The sequence below is a fragment of the Helianthus annuus genome, chromosome 3 (genome assembly GCF_002127325.2).
Source record: "Helianthus annuus cultivar XRQ/B chromosome 3, HanXRQr2.0-SUNRISE, whole genome shotgun sequence".
Classification (NCBI taxonomy): Eukaryota; Viridiplantae; Streptophyta; class Magnoliopsida; order Asterales; family Asteraceae; genus Helianthus; species Helianthus annuus.
Genome location: NC_035435.2, coordinates 57,834,401 through 57,853,014, shown reverse-complemented (window position 1 = coordinate 57,853,014; position 18,614 = coordinate 57,834,401).

Below are 18,614 nucleotides of genomic sequence, written 5' to 3'. Positions count from 1 at the left end.
CTAGGCCACCAATACGTCGTCTTGATGTCGTGGTACATTTTATCCGAACCTGGATGTATAGAGTAGCGAGACTTGTGTGCTTCATCCATCACAAGTTCTCGTAAACCGCCATATAGTGGGACCCAGATACGCCCCGTTACGTAGTAGGCGCCGTCTCCCTTCTGTTCTAATCGTTGCCTCGAGCCGCGTAGGGCTTCAGCCTTGACGTTTTCTGGTTTTAGTGCTTCCATCTGAGCAGTTCGTATCTGTGCAGGAAGACTGGACTGAATAGTGAGCTGCAAGGCTCGTACGCGTCTAGGTAGAGTGTCCTTTCGACTGAGAGCGTCAGCCACAACATTGGCTTTGCCTGGATGGTACTTGATAGCGCATTCGTAATCGTTCAGCAGTTCAACCCATCGTCGTTGACGCATGTTCAAATCCTTTTGCTTAAGGATATGCTCGAGACTCCTGTGATCGGTGTAAATAGTGCACTTGGTACCGTACAGGTAGTGTCGCCATATCTTAAGCGCGAAAACAACAGCTCCCAGCACTAAATCGTGTGTCGTGTAGTTCCGTTCGTGAACCTTGAGTTGGCGCGAAGCGTAAGCAATGACCTTGTCGCGCTGCATTAATACACATCCAAGACCCTGAATGGATGCATCACAGTAAACCACGAAGTCGTCTGTGCCCTCTGGCAATGAGAGAATAGGTCCACTGCAAAGTCTATCCTTTAAGTGCTGAAAAGCAGTTTCCTGAGTGTTGCCCCAACGGTAGGTGACACCTTTCTGTGTCAGTAGTGTAAGCGGCTGTGCAATCTTCGAGAAATCCTTGATGAACCGTCTGTAATATCCTGCCAAACCCAAGAATTGGTGTATTTCCGTTGGTGTACGCGGTGCGGGTCAGTTCCTGATCGAGTCTACCTTGGATGGATCAACATGAATCCCATCCTTGTTTACCACGTGGCCTAGGAAATGGACTTCACGAAGCCAGAAGTCACATTTCGAGAACTTGGCGTACAGTTGCTCCTTTCGAAGGAGTTCCAAAATAAGTCGTAGATGCTGCTCGTGTTCCTCCTGACTCTTGGAGTAGATCAGGATGTCGTCGATGAATACAATCATAAACTTGTCAAGATACGGTTTGCATACTCTGATCATTAGATCCATAAATACGGCAGGCGCGTTCGTTAACCCAAATGGCATGACAAGAAACTCGTAGTGACCGTAGCGAGTTCTGAATGCTGTCTTGGAGACGTCCTCCTCGCGGACTCTCAGCTGATGATAACCTGACCTCAAGTCTATCTTGGAGTAGTAGCACGACCCTTGCAACTGGTCGAATAAGTCGTCTATGCGCGGAAGAGGGTAACGGTTCTTCACCGTCACCTTGTTGAGTTCCCGGTAATCAATGCACATCCTGAAGGTACCGTCCTTCTTTTTCACGAATAACACTGGAGCTCCCCAAGGCGATGAGCTTGGACGAATAAAGCCCTTTTCCAAGAGCTCTTGTAGTTGCTTTGACAGTTCTTCCAGTTCAGTTGGAGCTAAAAGATACGGTGCGCGGGCTATTGGTGCTGCTCTTGGAGCGAGCTCGATTTGAAATTCGACCAGACGATGAGGCGGTAAGCCAGGTAAATCTTCAGGGAACACCTGAGGAAAATCGCGTACTACTGGAATATCCTCCAACTTCTTTTCTTTCGCTGATGTGTCCGTAACTAGTGCCAAAATAGGGTGTGACCCTTCCACAAACATTTCTGAGCCTTTAGGAAAGAGATGATGCCAACCACAGCACCACTCTTATCGCCTTGAACTTCGAGAGGTTCCTGACCAGAACGGGGAATACGGATGATCTTCTCGCTGCACAAGATCTCTGCCTGATGTTGGGATAACCAATCCATCCCTATAACAATATCGAAACTTCCCAAGACTATGGGAATAAGGTCGATGGAGAAAGCTTGACCGGCTAAGACAATCTTACAATCCCTGACTACTTGCGTGGCTTCTAGACTCTTACCATTAGCTAATTCTACTACATGTTTGGTGGTTAAGAGTGTTGGTGCACGTTTTAGCAATTTACTGATTTTTAGCGATATGTAACTTGTATCAGCACCCGAATCAAACAAAACAGTAACATAAATATCGTCGAGAAGAAACTTACCCATAACCACATTGGGACTATTCCTTGCGTCGCCCTGACCTAGCACGAAAGCACGACCTCGAGCTTCGTTGCCGTTGTTGTTGTTGTTTCCTCCATTGTTGTTGTTCCCATTGCCCTGGTGGTTGTTGTCGTTGTGATTCTGGTTCTGGTTCAATTAAGGGCAATCACGTTTGAAGTGGCCTTCAGCCCCACACTGGAAACATCCCCGGTTTCCACGCTGTGGCTGCTGCTGCTGGTTCTGTGGAGCTGGCGGTGGGAGTTGCTGGTTCTGATTTGATGGTCGCGCACTCCTGCAGGCTTTAGCTTCATGACCCATCTTGAGGCATCTTTGACAACGTTCCCTGCGACATCTTCCACTGTGGTGTTTGTTGCACCTACTACACCATGGGTGAATTCCCCGATATCCACCCTGTCCCTGACTGCCTGATGATTGCTGATTCGGACTCTGGTAGTCATTTGTCTTGCGCTGCTGTGCCTGAGACTGAACAGAAACTGATCCCTTGCTGGAATCCCCCTCCCATTTTCTCTTGTGGTCACTGGGAGTAGCAGAAGTAATGACAGCAGTAGTGGTAGCACTGATGCGTTTGGGCAGTTTGTTCTGTTCCACCGCCTGATCCGTAAGGCGATGAGCAAGACGCTGAATGTCTTGGATGTTGTCGAGGTTTGCCGATGTAACATGGCTCTGAATCTCTGAGGCTAGACCCTTGAGGTACAATTCGATACGCTTGATTGGAAGGTCCACCATGGTTGGACACAAGATGGCCAGTTCGTTCGACCGTTTCGTGTAGGCTTCAATTTCTGACCCCGTCATTTTCAGGTGGTAAAACTCATCTTCCAACTTGTGGATGTCATCCCGCGTGCAGTATTCACGTTTGATGAGTTCCTTAAAATCGTTCCAAGGGGTGGCGTTAGCAGCTGCCAACCCTAGAATCTGAACTTGCGCGTTCCACCAGGTTAGCGCGATTCCTTCCAACGTACCAGTGGCGTACTTGACCCTGCGAGCCTCAGGGCATTCACACATCTCGAACACTGACTCGAGCTTCTCAAACCAATGGAGTAGTCCCACTGCTCCTTCCGTGCCACTGAATGTACTTGGACGACAGTCCATGAAGTTCTTGAAAGTGCAAAATGGTTGCGGTGCGTGTTGACCTATTGTGTACGAGTAGGACAAAGTTAAACACAAGAGTTGGTTTAGGAGTGTAGGATCTAAAGATCCTAGTGTGAGTTATGACTACAGGGTATACCTCCTGCTTGTGCGGCTGCAAATGCCGCAGCAACTTGTTCGTTAATGAGAGCCGTCAACTGGGCTTGAGTCATGTTAATTCGTCCAGACATGATCTTCATAGCAAAGATAACATCGGTAAGAGAGAGGTTCGCGTAAAGTGCGATGACAGAAGAGTGTAAGCACATAGGTATTCTCATGTAATAGGGTCATGTGTATCTAGGCATACTACGAGCAAAGTTCTATATAGTTCTAGCAAGCAGGTAATAAACATAAACCATATTACCTAGAATGTCGAGTCTTGCACGTGGAGCGAAGCGTCACTGTGGATCGTTGAGAGCACTGTTCTGGTTATAGTCTGGTTTTAATAAAAACGTTTTCCCATATTAAAACCAAGTTCTCTATAACCAATGGCTCTGATACCAATCTGTCACACCCCCAAAATCCACATGCGGAGTACCACCGCTTGGAGGCGTGACATGACCAGGATCAAGCCACCAATCATATTGAACATGTAAGTAAGTAGTAATAGTTATCCTTCAATACGAAAGGTGTTTATCAAAACCAACATAATCAAGTGTAGCGGAAGCATAAATGTAAAAACCCAATCCATAAGTATTAAGTGTGTAATGTTATAATGTTTAACAAGCATTCATGATCCATGCCCACAACGACCTGCTCCTCCCTGTGCAAGCTCCATAAGTACCTAAGGTCCTACAAGGCATGCAGCAGAGAGTCAACAACTAGTTGTGCAAGCTCAATACGAAAGGTGTTTATCAAAACCAACGTATCTTGTCGTTAGGTTCTATCATTCGAGTATATACAATAAGTCATCTAATCCCATTCCCACCCGGGAACCCCATGCCTTGGCTGTATGAACTCACCTTGGTTTGCTCGGCAGATACACAGAAAGTTCGAGTAAGCTATATGGTGATCAACCACGTCCTAGCATGGTTATCATACAAGTCAGGTTCGTATTCGAATATAGCACATAGGTTCTTCACGTATTGTGGCAAATATAATCATGGCATACACAAGTACTCATAGCAGTCCAATAGCAATCACGTAACCAGTCCAAGTATCCGGCCCAAATAGTTGGGCTCGTAACAGTGCAAGGTCCAAACAGTGTGCATGTGTAGCTGGTCTCGAGTCGAGACTAGAGATCTCGAGTCGCAACAAAGGAGGTCTCGAGTTGTCATGGTCTGGTCGAGACTTCACGGTCTCGAGTCGCAATCGGACTCGCAAACGCTGGTCTCGAGTTGTGCTGTTTGTGTGCGAGTGTTGTGGTCTCGAGTCGAGACTGAGGGTTCTCGACTCGCAACCTCGGTCGAGACAAAGTGTAACAGATTTCCTTATTAATCATCAACAATTATTCCGTGATATCAGCAAACAGATTAGGCAGTTTCATAAACAGATCAAATCAACAATTAATCCATATTCAAGCATGTTCATAATCATCATCAAGAACAATGAAATCAGCAATTAGATCAATGATCATGCACATGAAAACAACATCCACACTAATTCATAAATCAAAGCATGGCAATGGTTATCAATCATGTAACATACGGCCGATTACAATCATTCGGTTCTATAATATAATCAATCAGGTTTCCAAAACATGCATCCTATACCATTCATAATCGATATTTACATAAGCCGAATAACACGAACTCAATCTATCATGTAACAATAACCCTAGATCATCATGCAAGAAACATCGTCACTCATGGAATCATATAACAACAAACACTTAAAACACTAACCGGCTTAGGGATGAAACCCGTGAGGTCTCGAGTCCAGGTGGGGTTGCCGCCGGCTTCAAGAGGAAACGAGAGAGAAGAGAAAGCAAGTAGGGTTTTGTGAGTGTTGTGATTTTTGATAAAAGTGTGAGAGGGTTACAACACTCCCATGTTTAATCGACTAAGGGAGGATGGGCCGAACCCAGCTTGGGCTGCCCTATAGGTTCCGGTTACAATCATACGGCCCAAATGGGCTTATCCAAACGGTTCAAGCTAATTAAGTTGTGCGACCCATCCGGGCTTGTGTGCATTGTGCGATCGGGTGCAGGTTGTGCGGTTCGGTTCATGTAACACATATACACATTCAAATATCACATAATCATGCATTCATTCAATTAGTATAGTTCACATAAGCACGTACGTTACACGAAAGTAGGTTCGAAATACGGGTTGTCACAGGCTGCTTTCTTTTTGGCTCAGGATTTTCATCATCCTTAGTCTCAGAAGTACCCCGCTCATTCAGCTCCATAAAAGCTCTTTTCTCCTGGTCAAACCTAGCTTTATCCTTTGCCTCCAAATCCTTTTTAACCCTTGCTTTTGCATCAGCAATGGCATTTGTGGTTACATCAAACTTCTTAGAACCATCTGGCAAGGGAATGTCTGCAAGCATACTTGAATTGTCTGGTGCAATGTATAACCCATCTTTATACCCCTTTTTCTTCAACTGCTTAATTTTCTCCCCCTTTTTGGCATCAGCTGGTGGTGGATTGTCCACAAAAATGATAGAGGGAGAAGCAATGCCAGTGCTGTTCAATAAATGGGCCTTGATTGCCTTGATATCTGCCTGAGTATCTTTAAACCTTGCTTCCATAACATTTCTGATCTTTTAAACTTGTATTTCATGTTATAGATCAGCATATTCTCTTTGTTGGATGAGCATAGGTTGAAACAAACTCCACAACTCATTTGTAGTAGGAGCAGATGGTGGACAACTGTTGGAGCTGTTGCAGCAGTGGGTGGAACCTTTTGTACTTTCAACAACTGTTGCAGCATTTATTTGATTTCTGCAACAGATGTATCAAGTTTATCAACTCTATCCGTCATTCTTGGTACATTAAACCATCACCCAACTTAATGGGATCATCTGATTTCCCACTTGCAGTGGTTGTAACAGTGGTTTGTATTGGTACTGGGGACTTCTTTCTTCAGGTCTTGAAACCAGTTTTAGTGAACCAGTGAAAGCTAGAAACACCCTGGATTCCAAGGAAGAAAATTGCCTTCAAGGAAGTCTGATTGATAAAACTACTGTCCAAGTGTAAACCAGTGGGTTCAGCCCTTGTAGTAGCTGCTTCACTTGAACTACTAACAGGAAGTACTTATACATCCTGCAGTATAACCTCCTCAGGTGTTGTTGTTGGGTTAGCAATGACTGAAACATCAGACCCAGTCACTTGCTGAGGTATATTCTCAATAATAGGTGAGTGTGAAGGACTGGTTTGTGCCTGGTTTAAATCAAGAGCATCCAACAAAAGTCTTGTTCGTGGGGGAATTGTGGCAGTGAGTATGGGTGTAGAAAGCGAATTTGCCCCAGGCAGTGGGCTGTGGATGATGGAATCAAGTGATTCCAGAGCATCATATTGTGGTGTCCCTGTTCTTACAACCTGTTCTTTTTTAGAAGAAGCAGGAGGAGTTTGAGGCATGGGTTGAGATCTTTCTTCCATCTGCTGTGAGGAAGTAGCAGTAGTGGTTTCTGGTGACTTTTGTGTTGTCACTGGCAGTTGCTCTGGGATCTCATCTTCCAGAGTTGCCTTTGTTTTAGGTTTGGGGGGCTTTTGTGTTTTCTTTTGTCTTGGTCTTTTGGTGGATTTAGGTGTGGGTTTCACAGTAGTTGTTTTGCTGCTATGATCACCTTGAGCAGTGGGCTCAGCAGCAGGTGCCTGAGGAGCAGTGGTAGCTGCTAAAGTCTGCTTAGGAACCCCTGCTTTTGTTTCAGAAGGTTTTGATAATCTTATAAATGTTTTAGGTGTTAGACCATTTATTTGAAAAGGTTTACCTTGGATGAGCACATGAGCATCATCCTTTCCAAATTTCTTTTGAAAATAAAAGCTTAGGAACCTTGGAAATAGTAAAAATGATTTGTTGGTGACATTTTTGACCAAATCATCAAAGATCTCCTAGGAGTAGTTAAGATTTTCTTTATGTAAAATAGCATATCCCAGGTATTGGATCTTTAATGGTATTTCATTAAAAGCAGTGGTCTTATTTGAAACACACATCAAGAGGGTATGGAATAAAAATATTGTTGCAGGAGGAAAACTACCTTTTTGTAAGGTATCCTTTTTCATTTCTTCAGCATACCCCCTCTCAATAAAACCGGTTTGATACTCAATTTTAGGAAAAGAAGTTTTACCTTGCAGATCATCGAGTTCAAATACTTCTGAAATGGATTGTGGTGTAATTTTGACCTTTTTACCCTTTATTGAGGAATTGATGGCAATTGCCGTGTTATCTTGAGACTCAAGTGTGGCGTTCTTCCAAAATTCTCTCTGGGTTTGTAGGTAAATTGGAGCATCAGCAGTCAACTACGTTTTATACTTTGAAGACGAAAGAGCATCTATGACAAAATTGAAGGTTTCAGTTTTACTTGGTTTTGTCAAGAGACCCAAGTAGTTATGATGAGCTTTGTATGGAATTTCTATGGCCTTTTGAGTAGATTTTTCAGATGATGAAGACGGTGATTTTGCCATTTGAGGAAGAAGAAGATGAGTAATTTTGGGAGAAATGGTGGATAACTGTTTTGAGAAAGGAATTTTGAATTCGATTCGACAGTGAGAAACCCTGTTTGGGGGTTTTGATCAGGGTTTTATAAAGGGAAAAAGTGAATGCTGACGTGGCAGCGGTTACAAAAAGATCTGACTGCTATGTACTGTCCACGTGCCAACCCCTGATGAGTAATGGAAGATAGTTGTTTTGTGAGACCACTGATGGAACAATAACAGTGGTTGTAACGGTAAAATGAGAACAGTGTGTGACTTTATAACTATCAGTGGATAGCTTATCAGTGGATGAAAACACTGATTTTGAACAACAGTGATTCCCAAGGAAATGAAAGAACAGGGGTTGACTTTCAGCAATGGACAACATTTAACAGAACAAATGTTTTAATAAAACAGTGGTTATGGCAGACTTTTAAGGATTTATGAAAATTTTCATATTTAACTATTTTTAAGGACGAATTTTTGATTTTCTGAAAATATTTTAATGCTTTTATTCATAGAAAAACAGGATGTTGCATGTTATTCCATGTTCAGCATGCCAATCCTAGAGATCAAGCTTTCAAAGGTGGATGTGTCTAATGCTTTTGTTAGCACATCTGCCAGCTGATCTTTAGTTGGAACATGGTGCAGAGAAATCAAACCTTTTTCATAGCAATCCCTCACAAAGTGATGTCTGATATCAATGTGCTTGGTGGTTGAATGAGAAACTGGATTTTTGATGATATTTTTTGTTGCCTGACTATGCAACATGAGTGGTGTCTTTAGAGCAGTGATACCAAAATCCAGCAACTGATTTTGAAGCCATAACAGTTGGGCTATGCAGCTTACAGCAGCAATGTACTCTGCCTTAGCAGTGGATGTTGAAGCAGCTGCTTGCTTTTTGCTTTGCCAAGACACTAAGCAATTGCCTAGGAATTGGCACCCTCCTGAAGTGGGCTTCCTTGTTGTGTTACATCTAGTAAAGTCACTATCTAAGAAACCTGAAAGCTTGATATTTCCATCAGCTGGATACCAGATACCAAGTGTGGGAGCACCTTTTATTTATCTGAATATCCTTTTTACAACAATAAGGTTTGACTTTCTAGGGGCTGATTGGGATCTTGCACAGACACATGTTGCAAACATGATATCTTGCCTAGATGCAGTTAGGTACAATAAAGACCTAATCATGCTTCTATAAAGAGTTTGATCCACCAAATCATCCTTTTCATCAGACATGTCTATTTTGTTGGTTGCTATGGGTGTACTACATGGTTTACAATCATCCATCTCAAATTTCTTTAAAAGTTCTTTGGCATATTTGCCTTGATGGATGAAAGTACCATTTTGCAGTTGCCTTACTTGGAGACCAAGAAAGCACTGGATTTCACCCATAGCACTCATTTCAAATTCTGCTGCCATGAGCTGCCTAAACTCTTCACACATTTTAGAACATGTGCTTCCAAAGATGATGTCATCTACATAAATTTGGACAATCATCAAGTCTTTCCCTCTCCATTTTAAAAACAGTGTTTTGTCTATTTTACCCCTTGTGAAACCAATAGAGAGAAGAAAGGTGGAAAGAGTTTCATACTAGGCCCTAGGTGCTTGTTTCAAGCCATACAAAGCTTTATATAGGTTGTAGACATGATCTGGACAAAATGGATCCTCAAAGCCAGGAGGTTGACAAACATATACCTCTTCTTGAATCTTACCGTAGAGGAAAGCACATTTGATATCCATTTGAGACACCTTTATGTTGTGGTTGACAGCAAAGGCCAGGAACAGTCTGATAGCTTCCAATCTTGCTATAGGGGCAAAAGTTTCATCATAGTCAGTGCCCTCTTCCTGTTTGAAACCTTGAACCACTAGCCTGGCTTTATTCTTGACAACAATGCTCCTTTCATCAGTTTTATTTTTGAAGACCCACTTTGTGCCAATAGGACTCACATTCTCTGGCAGTGGTACAAGCTCCCATACTTGTTGTCTTTTGAACTGTTGGAGCTCCTCTTGCACGGTCTCTACCCAGCTGTTGTCTTTCAATGCCTCTTGGTACTTGACTGGCTGATGGAGAGATAGAAAACCAGCAAAAAGACAAATGTTTTGGGATTGGCTTCTTGTAAGCACCCCTTCATTGATGTTGCCAATGATTTGGTCAGATGGATGAGACTTCAAGAAGATAAGATCTCCTTTGTATGGAACAATGGCATTTAATGGTGAAGGCTGCAGATATGAATCATCTGAGCTAACCACTGCTAGTGACTTTGATGATCCAATAGTGGCTTCAAATGGAGGTGGAGGAATAGGTGGAATTGAGGTGAAAACATGTTGATTTTTATCCACTGATGGAGGACTATCAACAGTGTTTGATGATGTGGAAGCAGGGGTTAATGGGCTACTTTGGTCAACAACTGTTGATGTAGCAGTGGTTGAGCTTTGACAACTGTTTTGAACATCTGCTGCTCTCCCATTTGATGCAGACTTTTGTTGTGGAATGATGACTTCATATCCATAGTCTGATGATGAACTTTGTAATGGACCTGCACTGTTAGTCTTGACAGCAGTATTTTCAAAAGTAAATTTATCAAGAACAAACAATTCTGCAGGATTTGAAGGGATTTTCATTGAAGAGAGTTCATTGAACTTCACATTCAAAGTCTCTTCCACTATTTTGGTCCTTGTGTTAAACACTTTGTAGGCCTTAGCGGTGGTTGAGTATCCCAAATGATATCCACTGTCTACTTTGGCTGCAAATTTTGAAATAGAATCTTTCAAGTTCAAAATAAAGCATGGGCAGCCAAGTATTTTAAAGTATGAGATTAGTGGTTTGATTTTATACAGTAGTTCATAAGCAGTCTTTTGATGCCTAGGGTTGATTAAAACTCTGTTCTGGGCATAGCAAGCAGTGTTTACTGCTTCAGCCCAGAAAGTTAATGGTAAACCTGAATCAGCAAGCATGGTTCTAGCAGCCTTAATCAAAGTCCTGTTCTTTCTTTCAACAACCCCATTTTGCTCTGGTGTCCTTGGAATGCTGTACTGCCTTAAAATACCTTTTGACACACATAAATCATCCAACTCCTTATTCTTGAACTCTGTGCCATTGTCACTCCTGAAGACTTTTACTGGCAAGTCAAACTGCTTCTCAACCTGTTTCACAAAATCTTGCAGAATGCCTGCATTCTCATCTTTGGAATGCAAAAAGTAAGTCCATGTAAACCTAGAAAAGTCATCTACAATAACCAAACAATATCTTTTCTTTTTCAGACTCATGACTTTAACTGGGCCAAACAAGTCCATGTGCAGCATTTGCGGGCATTGGGTTGTTTTGGACTCTTCAATGGACTTGTAGGAGCTTTTATGTTGTTTTCCTTTTAGACAGGAAACACAATGCTCAGGACATGAGTACAGTTTTTGAGGAAGACCTCTTACTAACCCCTGTTTTGACAAAGCAGTGATTGTCTTGAGATTTGTGTGCCCCAGTCTCCTGTGCCATAATTCAGTCTCTTTGTTAGAGGCAGCCGAGAACAGACAGGCATCAGTCTCTTTGTCCTGGGGCTCTCTTTTGACAGATCAACAGCATATACATTGCCACTCCTTTGAGCAACAAGTTGGGTTTTTCCATTTTTTATTATTTGTTCAATCTTTTTAACCATTTCTGGTCCAACAATCCATTGTGAAGAATGAGCCATAGCCCTTATCACTCATTTGAGAGACACTCAGGAGGTTGAATTTTAGATTGTCTATTAGATTGACATTCTCAAACTTAACATTACCAGATTTTACTGTACCAGACCCCAGAACTTTCCCTTTACTATTATTACCAAAGGATATATCACCCCTTCCATGAGTTTTGTAGTCTTGAAGAAGGGCTTTACATCCAGTCGTGTGCCTGGAGCCTCCACTTTCTACATACCAAAGACTATCTAAGCATGCCGAAGCTCCCTGCACATGTTGTAAAAGGTTAGTTCATTAGGGTCTCCAAAGCTAACAAGGCTTTGGATGGGGTCTCAACAGTATCTGTGTTAAGTTCAGGTGGATGGACAGTGGTTAGGTAAGGGGTTTGGACAGTTTTGGAACTGTTTTTCACTAACCACTGCTGGGGGTCTTGCCCAATCAGCTGTTGATAACCAAAGGGATGCTTGTTCACTCTTGGTTTAGATGGCCTTTTATAGGCCTCATAAACATGTGGGGCCCTTTGGTATGGTGGTTTACCTCTACCTTTTTGGTATTAGTTTGCAGGGGGTGCATCAGTAACCTAAACATCTCTTTTAACAGAGGTTTGGTTCAGCTGTTTTGTGACAGTTGTTTGAACTAGCACAAACAGTGGTTGTTTCTTGGTGAACTTGACAGATGTTTGTGATGAACTCACAGGTGTTTTTGACATGTACTCTTCCTTTTTTACTTCAAAGGATTTCAAGTACACACACTCATGAGTTGAATGATTTGATTTCCCACAGATGGTGCAGCTCTCAGAAGGCACAACAGTACTTGTCTTGTTTAAATCATATGCTTTTAGATGAAAACAATCTTTGGTCAAATGATTTTTCTTTTCACAAAAATCACAAAACAAGTTTTTAATCTTTTCTCTTTTCTTCCTCTTCTCAAACTCCTTTGCAACAGAGTTTTGAACCACTGTTGGGATATCCTTAAGAGGAATGACCTTTGCCTTAGGAGCTTTTACACCATCAGTGGTTGTGAAGTCCATTGGTTTAAAATTTTCAAGAATGTCACACTCATCAGACCACGTGGGTTTAAATTGGTATTTTTCAATTTCCTCAAAGGTTGAGGACCTCATAGATCTTTCCAAAGTGATTTTATTACCAGGTTGGTCAGTTATCTTAACTTCTTGGACATTCTTGTTTGTTGGTATGATTTCAACAGATCTAGCTTGATTTGCAGCATTGTTTTCAACTTTGTTATTTTTTCTAAATCCAATGCCAAATTTCACATTGCTTTCAAGCTGTTTCTCAAGCATTATCTTAAAACCTTTGCAGGATTCCACCCATTTTTCACAACTGATTTGGGTGGATTCCAACTCCTTTTTACAAACTTGATATTTTTCTATCATTGTTTGAAGTTGGTTTTTGGTAATGCTATGCTCTTCTTTTAGACTGCAAATTTCTTTATCCTTCTCAGCCAATTTGTTTTTAAGTTCTTTTAAAGACTCTATCCCTAAGGTTTTCATTCACCTCTTTAATGTTAGCAAATGCTATGACGCATTTGTCTGAACACAGATTTTCAAAAACCTGAGATGATACCTTAGCTGCAGCCATCATGGCACAGTCACAAGCATGCTCTTTCTCATCAATCACTTTCTCTTCCTTCTCACTATGTTTCTTCTGTTCTTCTTCAGACTAGGGGTCAGACAATGGTTCTATCAGGGGTTCTGAATTTTCTCCCAGCAGTATTTCACCAGCAACAGCAGTAACCACTTCTTCAGCAACTTCATCCACTGTTTCAGCACTTAGTTGTCCTTCTTCAGTTCCAAGCTCTTCCTGTATTGACTCTAATGCCAGTATTGACTCTAATGCCATGAAACAGTAATCATCATTAGTAGCATAGAGTGCAAATTTTTCATCACCTAACTCCTCAGGTAAGCTGCTCCAGTCAACAAAACCTTGTGTGAAGAAACTTTGCTGATCTGGTTGACCCACTACTGGTCCAGCTTGTTGAGGTGCAACTGTTTGCACTTGAACGTGAGGGGCAGGAGCTTGAACATACTGAATTTGTGGAACAGTGGTTTGAACATAATGCATAGGAACAGGGGTTCCAGGGTTTGCATAATGAGCAGTGTTTATATGGGCAGCATGGGTATATTGGGCATAGTGCATAGTGCTTTGGTTGTTTTGTGGTCTAGGGTTTGAGCTAGGATGAGTAACAATTGGACCATTGTTTTGACTCCTGCATTCCCTAGCAAAATGACCTAGCCGATTACACTTATAGCACTTAATTTTCGATTTATCCAGCCCCACTTTTAAATTCCCATGTAGCCCTGGGAATTTTCTCCCGGTCCTTTTGTAAAATTTGCTAGTTTTTACACTTAGCAAAGCAAGTTGATGCAAAATGTCCATTTCTTCTAAGTCAGTGGGATCAAAATACTGTAAGTCATTGAGTTCAAAACACAAATTATCAGAGATCTAGCTTTCTGCATTTGCTGTAAAAGCAAAGTTGGATGGGTGAGGATCAGAGTTAAAGTTACCACCAGCAGTTATATCAATGAAATGATCATAACTCTGATCCTTACCACTGCCAGACTCTTCCTGACCCAGAAGAGCTGTGTTGCCAAATGAATAGTCATCTGCAACTTTACCAAACTCTTGCAACTTCTTTTTTTGGTTTAGCTCCCTTTCATAGGTCAGGAGTCTGCCATGAAGTTGGGTTAGTGTCAGATCTTTGAACTCAACAGAATTTATGGTCACAAAGGCTATTGTATCCCATTTTTCAGGTAGTGATCTAAGAAACCTGCTATTTTGTGTAGATTTAGCAAATTCAACTTTAACAAGTCTTAGCTCACTAATGAGACAACTAAATCGCTCAAATTGTTGTGTCAATGATTCACCCTTAATGTGACAAAAGGTTTCATACTGCTGATTCAGAATTTCCCTGTTATTTTCAATTACTTCTTCAGTTCCCCCAAATTGTTCCTTCAGTGCATCCCATAATTCCTTGGCATTGTTACAGTGTAACAGCCCATCATAAATTTCATTGGGAAGTGCAGATGCAATGATGCTAAATGCTTTGGCATCGAGTTCGAATTTTTGAAAATTAGTTTCGGTATAGTTTTCAGGTTTTTTACGTTTGAACTTCTCTGTATCCTCAGCACTTGGCACCATTGGAACATGTGGTCCAAAAACAACTGATCTCCAACATCCGGTATTTTGTTGAGCAAGGATGTGACCCATCCTTCTCTCCCAGATGTTGTATTCATTTCGTTTCAACATGGGTGGTTTGAAAAGTGAACCGATGTTATTGTTAGCATCTTGTGATTATGACGTCATCCTTGTTGTTTTATAGGCACTGATTTGTCAACTTTGTTGGTGATTAAACCTTGCTATATTTTCAACAAAACGAACAACTATCAGTATCAACGATTGTGAGCTGAACTATTTACGTCAAAATGATTGTTAGATCAAATTTGACTGTCCGAGCTCTGATACCAATTGTTAGGATCTGAGTTTCTTTTTTATTGTGTTTTTGTTTAGAAATTAATGAAGATAAACAAGTAATTGCAGCAGAAATAAAATAGAATTAAACTTTGCACACCATCAAACAGGAGAAATGCTTTTAACATACATGTTTGAACATTGGACCAAATGATTAAATTTATTCCAATCACTGATTAAAACTTTCCATGCATGTAGTACAAACTCCCCCTCAGCCTGAGCTCACAGAGAATTGTGCGTGCAGGAAGACAAGTAGTGAAAGAGCTAATAGAACAGTACAGGGTACTGTTCAATTTATAGGCACGCTCAAACCACTGTGGCATCTTTGCTGATGTCACCATGATAGTGACATCTAACCTCCTAACAAACTCTAACTATTGCCCTCATTACAACTACTGATAGCAAAAAACTGATTACAATATATTACATAGAAATAAACTAGACTACTGATTCTTCATTCCACTACTTAGTCTTCAGCAGTGCTTTTAGTCTTCAGCAGTACTTGAGACAAGGCAGTTGTTTGAGTCATCAGCACTTTGGTCTTTATCAGTCCTTTGGAGTCAACAGCAGTTAGGAAAGGCAGTGGATTGAATCCATCAGTTGTTAGAGCCATTATCAAGGGAAAGCTTGTGTACAAACATCTGCTTATTCTGGATCCACTGCTCTGATCCGGTTTTGGCTTTAATCAACTATTCCTTTGGTAGGGTTCAATCCCAACATCATGACATACAAGAAATACAAGGCAGAAAAGCATCAGTACAAAGGACCATAAGTGAGCTCAAAGAAGAAATAGCAAGAATTCAAGAGATGCTTGACAACAAAATAAAACAAACTCCTCTAGTTTGGTAAAAATATAAGAAGAATGTACCTGAAAAGGTTTTGATGTTGAAGAGAATAAAGGAAGAGCTTATAGTTGCAAACTATGGCTCAAGGAATCAGGTGACAAGATGGAGATAGGTAAAAGTGTTAGAAGCGTATAAAAGGTTGGAAGAAAGAAGAAAGAAAGATCCCACTGCTCCTCAAAAGCCCAATTATCCAAAAACAGTGGTTCTAGTCAAACAGGCCCTGCCAATCAAAAGACCTGCTTCAACCACTACTCTTGCTACCTACAAAGGGGAAAAGGCAAAAGCAGATGGATGAAGAAGAATAAGACAATGCCCAAGAAGAATATATTATGAAAATGGTTCTTCAAACAATGATGGCAGAAAATCCAGATCTAGCAAAATCTCAAGACCCTGCCAAAGCAGTCATCACCAGGCCTCCATCTCTAAACTCATCAAAAATAAAGACTCTCCCAAGAAACCCACTGGATTCAAAAATACTAAAGTTGTAGTCTGATCAAAAGACCCATGTATTGACTCTACTCAAATCCAGTGGTGAAATGAAGCATATATCAAGGAAAATGCACTTTGCCTAGGTGTAGAAGATTTACAAGATCTCTTTGAGCTTCCACTGTGAAGGGATGAGGATGATGAAAATTCCATGAACTTTGAGTTACAATTCAAAGGACAAGTTAGGGAACTTATAATGAGGCAATAAAGATCTATACTAATGAAGTGTTTTGGCATCATCTGCTCTAGGGAGAGATTGTTGGGATTGAACCCTATACAAAGGAACAGTTGATAAAGCCAAAACTGGTTCAGATCAGTGGATCCAGAATAAGCAGTTGTTTGTACTTAGTCTTTCCCCTTGAAAGTGGCCCTAACATCTGATGACCCAAAGCACTGCTGGAGTTATAACAATGGAATGAAAAATCAGTAGTTTAGTTTATCTTTTGTATTGTTTAGTTAGTCAGTAGTTTGCATCAGTGTTTGTAATAGTCAGTGGTTTTAGGTTGTTAAGAGGTTAGATGTCACTTTCATGGTGACGTCAGCCACAGATGCTCAGTGGCTGTTCTTGTGACAACTCTAAAAAATACAGGTATCCGTACAATTAATTTATATTTAATTAGTGCTTAATTACTGTGCTTGATTACAATTACGAATACATTGCTTTCTGTTTCCTGATACAAACATATTCATGCATCATACCTTATTACTGTCACTTCATTTATTACACACAAAATAATAGTGACAAACCTGATGCACAAAAGCGCAGTTAGCACAGTGAGCGGATAACCCAGTATACATGCTGACATTACCAGTGTGACACCCCAGGAAAACCAGCAAACGATATAACTTACCTAGCTTTAACTTATCTAACTTCCTCAGTGAGTACGTACCAAATTTCGGGATGAAATTTCTTTTTAGTTGGGGATACTGTGACAACTCGTGATTCGAACCTGCTTCTGTGTAATGTTACGTGCTTACGTGAACTGTGTTAATTGAATGTTGTGTTTTATTATATGTGAATGTGTGTTATCCATGTTTAGTTGAAACCCGGATCGCACAACGACACACACCCACACTTGATCGCACAAAGCCATTTGGGCTTTACACCTTGTACGCGGGTCCATAGGGCACCCGAATGGGGTTCGGCCCACTTGTTTTGCACGTAAACAAGCATCCATCTAGGGGTTTTGTTCTTTCACTTGTTACAATTCTCACACACACACAAACCCTAGACTTCCTATCTCTCTCTCTCGTTTTGCTTGGAACTCGACGGCAGCCACAACTCTCTCCCTCTCGAAGCTCTTGTCTTGGCCGGTTCCCCTTTCCTCCTTCTAATCGGTGAGTTCTTGTGTCTTTTGATTGCATGTTGTTGATGCTATGATCTATGTGTTTTGCATGATGTTTATGTAGCGATGTTCGTGTGAATTGTGTTATATAATGATATGCTATGAACCGAAGAGAATGATGATAAATCTGTTGGTATGTTATGTAATTCGGATTGTGAAATTGTTTATGAATCGGGCTGTTCTTGATGTGTGCATACCGAATGATTCTTAATCGACCGTATGGTGGTCACTCAACATTGTTCCTATGATTTGGATTTGCATGATCTAGGGTTAGAACCAAACACCTAGTAATCGGCTGTGATAGAATAAAACGGATATATGTTAATGATTTTGGTTGGTGTTCGTGATTATGTTTCGTTTAGGGTTCATGTGATTTGAATGCTAGATGTGCTTGTTTGATCGATAATTGCTTTGGTTTAGAAACTGTTTCTGTTGATTGATATCATAAGTTTGGAAACCATTTAATTAGTTGTAACCAATTGCTTGATATTCGGATAATTAAATCGATCGCACAAGGCATCTTGTTCGCACAAGATGCCCACACGTACAAGCTGACCAGTCACACAAGTCCCGGTCGCACAAGATTGGCATGATCGCACAACATGATATGGAATCGCACAACATGCTGGGCCACACACACAAACGTACCAATTGTTAAGCTGTTGGGCCGATCAGCCCAAATAGAACCGCACAAGAATCAGGTCCGTTCTGTTGGGCCGGACAGCCCAAATGTCCACACGCACAAGAGACCCTGGTCGCACAAGGGGTCTCCAGTCGCACAAGGTGCCTCAGTCGCACAAACTAATTGTTGTCTGCTATTTGGGCCGGGTACGGTTGGGCCTCAAAACTTAAACCCTGTCACGCAAGCCCAACCGGAACGCACAAGGCTTTTGTTTGGGCCGAGTATTTTTATGTTTGGGCTTT